The sequence below is a fragment of the Lithobates pipiens genome, unplaced genomic scaffold (genome assembly GCF_037356315.1).
Source record: "Lithobates pipiens isolate NorthernLeopardFrog02 unplaced genomic scaffold, aLitPip1_a1.2 Scaffold_13, whole genome shotgun sequence".
NCBI classification, from domain to species: Eukaryota; Metazoa; Chordata; class Amphibia; order Anura; family Ranidae; genus Lithobates; species Lithobates pipiens.
In genome coordinates this window covers 100,829,684-100,834,128 of record NW_027507718.1, presented here as the reverse complement: position 1 = coordinate 100,834,128, position 4,445 = coordinate 100,829,684, and positions in this window count along the sequence as shown.

The following is a 4,445-nucleotide window of genomic DNA, read 5'->3' as shown; positions in this document are numbered from 1 at the left end:
AGTCAGGTTGAAAAAAGACACAAGTCCATCCAGTTCAACCACAGAAAAAAAAAAAAAAAAAAAAAAAAAAAAATATATATATATATATATATATATATATATATATATATATATATATATATATAATAAATATCATACCAGCCCATATACCCAATTCTATACCCACAGTTGATCCAGAGGAAGGCAAAAAACCCCAGCAGAGCATGATCCAATTTGCTAAAGCAGGGGAAAAAATTCCTTCCTGATCCCCCTAGAGGCAATCGGATTTTCCCCGGATCAACTTTACCTATAAATGTTAGTACCCAGTTATATTATGTACACTTAGGAAATAATCCAGGCCTTTCTTAAAGCAATCCACTGAGTTGGCCAGAACCACCTCTGCAGGGAGTCTATTCCACATTTTCACAGCTCTTACTGTGAAGAAACCTTTCCGTATTTGGAGATGAAATCTCTTTTCCTCTAGACGTAAAGAGTGCCCCCTTGTCCTCTTTGTTGACTGTAAAGTGAATAACTCGACACCAAGTTCCCTATATGGACCCCTTATATATTTGTACATGTTGATCATATCCCCCCTTAATCTCCTCTTATCAAGAGTGAATAAATTCCTCTAATATTTCCTCATAGCTGAGCTCCTCCATGCCTCTTATCAGTTTGGTTGCCCTTCTCTACACTTTCTCCAGTTCCCCGATATCCTTTTTGAGAACTGGTGCCCAAAACTGAACTGCATATTCCAGGTGAGGTCTTACTAATGATTTGAACAGGGGCAAAATGATATCTCTCTCTCTGGAGTCCATACCTCTCTTAATACAAGAAAGGACTTTGCTCGCTTTGGAAACCGCAGCTTGGCATTGCATGCTATTATTGAGCTTATGATCTACCAAAACCCCCAGATCCTTCTCCACTATGGATTCCCCCAGTTGTACTCCCCCTAGCATGTATGATGCATGCATATTCTTAGGCCCCAAGTGCATAACTTTACATTTATCAACATTAAACCTCATCTGCCACATAGTCGTCCAATTAGACAGAGCATTGAGGTCGGCTTGTAAATTGGAGACATCCTGTAAGGAGGTTATTCCACTGCATATCTTGGTGTCATCGGCAAAGACGGAAATATTACTTTTGATCCCAGACCCAATATCATTTATAAAGATATTAAAAAGTAAGGGTCCCAGCACTGAACCTTGGGGTACACCACTGATAACCTTAGACCATTCAGAGTAAGAATCATTAACCACTACTCTCTGAATTCTGTCTTTTAGCCAATTTTCTATCCATCTACAAACTGATGTTTCCAAACCTGTAGACTTTACCTTACACATGAGCCATGTGTGCGGAACTGTATCAAACGCTTTCGCAAAATCCATGTATATCATGTCCACCGCCACCCCTCTGTCCAAGGTTTTACTTACCTCCTCATAAAAAGAAATCAGGTTTCTCTGACGACTTCTGTCTTTCATGAATCCACGCTGTCTGTTGCCTAAAATATTTTTTTCCTGCAAGAACTCGTCTATGTGGTCTTATTATTCCCTCCTGTATCTTCCCAACTATAGAAGTTAAACTAACAGGTCTATAGTTACTTGATAAAGACTTTGTTCCCTTTTTAAATATTAAATATAGGCACCACATTGGCCCTGCGCTAATCCAGTGGTACTATTCCTGTCATTAACGAGTCCCTAAAAATTAGATACAATGGCTCTGAAATTACAGAGCTCAATTCTTTTAGGATCCATGGGTGGATGCCATCAGGTCCAGGTGCTTTATCCACCTTAATTCTGTCCAAGTATTTCTGGACCATATCACTTTTCAGTCTTCTTTTTTTTTTTTCGGGTCCAGCGGACTTCGCATGCTTCTGGTCCGTGTGTGAATTGGACTTAAGAGCTTTTTCTTTCTTTTGGTAAATACCGCATATTTTTTTTTTTTGTGAATTGGACTTTAATGTATTGCATGTGATAATTAATGCAGATGAGTAACATGAAACCCTTATCACATTCGGTAAACTATGTGAATTGACTAAATGTTGTTTCTGTCTGCTGCTTCGTTCCACTGCTATCAGCATGAACAACTTCTGACAGGTTTTCCTGACACTAATGCCGCATACACACGATCAGACTATCCGGAGGACTTAGTCTGGCAGACAAACCGCCGGAAAGTACGCCAAATTTCCGAACAAGCGGACCTGCCCACACACCGGACTTTTCCGCCGTACTTTTGAAAAATGAACGGACTTGCCTACACACGAAGGAAAGTCCGTTAATTTTGAATGCGGCTCCAGGTAGCCGGGACTAGCGAAGGAAGTCAATGGCGGTGGCGAGAGTGACACATCGCTGGCCCCGTCACCTGGTATGGACTTAAAGGGGAAGCCCTACGCCGAAAAAATGGCGTGGGGGTCCCCCCCACAAGGTCCCTATAAGAGCCTTATCCGAGCACGCTACCCAGCCAGTCAGGAAAGGGGGTGGGGACGAGCGAGCGCCCCCCCCCCCCCCCCCCCGAGCCGTACCAGGCCACGTGCCCTCAACATGGGGGGGTGCTTTGGGGAGTCCACCGGAGCCCACACACGGGTGGATTGTCCGGCGGATTGTGTGTACGCGGCATTAGAGATACAGTATAAGGTGAAAAGAGAGACATCTCCAGCTAATTGACAGCCTCAGCTCTGTTCCTGTGTGCTATGTGAAAGGGGATGGGTCCTTTCCCTCGAATCAGCTTTCAGAGCTCTCCTCCCTGAGCTCCGCAGATTGTGATTTCAGCTCTCTGTCCCCTTTTTTCTGACAGCTAGCAGGTTTTATAAAGTCTGCACTTTCAATGGATGTACAAGCATACCTCCCAACTTTTTAAGATGGGAACAAGGGAGACCTATTAGCAAAAGTGTATAGGACGCAACCCCCTGTCACATCCCCTTAACCAGTTCCTGACTGGCTCATGCAAATATACTGTGGCAGAATGGATCTCCTGGGCGAAATCCCGTATGGGTATGTCCTTTCCTGTTCCGGCCACCAGAGGGCGCAAGCATTGTACGGCAGGGGACCCGATGCGCTTGTCCGGCGGTCACCATTGCCGCCAGTCATATGCAATCGCGAGCACGAGCGCCAGCACAGGGATTTGTGTGTGTAAACGCACAAATCCCTGTGCTGTCAGAGGAGAGGAGACATGTTGTTTCTTTCTAGTAAGTAGGAACAGCGATATGTCTCCTCTCCTACTCAGTCCTATCCCCATACAGTTAGAACACACATTTAACCCCTTGATCGCCCCATAGTGTTAACCCCTTCACTACCAGTGACATTTACACATCAATCAGTGCATTTTTATAGCACCGATCGCTGTATAAACGTCAATGGTCCCAAAATGTGTCAAAAGAGTCCGATCTATTCATCACAATGTCGCAATACTGCTAAAAATCGCAGATCACCGCCATTACTAGTGAAAAAAATGCCATAAAATGCCATAAATCTTTCCCTTAGTTTGTAGACCTATAACTTTTGTGCAAACCAATCAATGTACGCTTATTGCGATTTATTTTACCAAAAATATGTAGAAAATATATATTGGCCTAAACTGATGAAGAATTTTTTGGGGATATTTATCAGCAGAAACAGGTACAACTTGTGCAGGAGGATTTATTTCATATCTGAGGCCAGTCAATTAATTGGTTATATGTGGAAGTTTACAACCACTTTAACCCTTCCAACTCCCTGAGTAATCGAAACCTTCTTGACAAAACCTTATTTTGAAGTTTTGGTATATATTGATTCACTCAATAACAATAACTTAAAGACACTTTGCCCACCAAAATGAGTTTCACACAATCTTCACACCATCACATTTAGGTTCCTTGTTTTGTCATTTGTTTTTAACCTCTTGCTGCCCACCCCACATACATTTACTGCGGCAGGGCGGCCGTCTGTGCTATATCACATAACTAGTACGTTATTTGACACTGCCAGCTCTGGGGCGCACACGCGCACCGCTGGAGACCTTCTCCCGCTGTGATTGAACACTATGTAAACAAGGCAGACCGCCGTTCTGTCAGAGGGGAAGATACTGATCTTGTGTTTCTGCTAAGCAGGAACACGGATCTTTGCCTTCCCCTAGTCAAAGCACCTCCCCCACAGTTGGAAACTTAGGCATACATTTAACCCTTTGTCATTAGTACAGTGGTAGTGCTTTTTTTTTTTTAACATCGATCACTGTATTAGTCCCCAAAAAAGTGTCAAAAGTGTCCGTTAGGTGTCCGACTTGTCTGCCGCAATATCACAGTCCCGCTATAAGCCGCTATTACTATTAAAAAAAGAAATAAACAAAAAAAAATCCCATAGTTGTAGACTCTATAACTTTTGTGCAAACCAATCAATATACACTTATTGGGATTTTTTTTACAAAAAATATGTAGCATAATATATATTGGCCTAAAATTATGAAGAAGTAAATTTTTTACATTTTCTCATAGA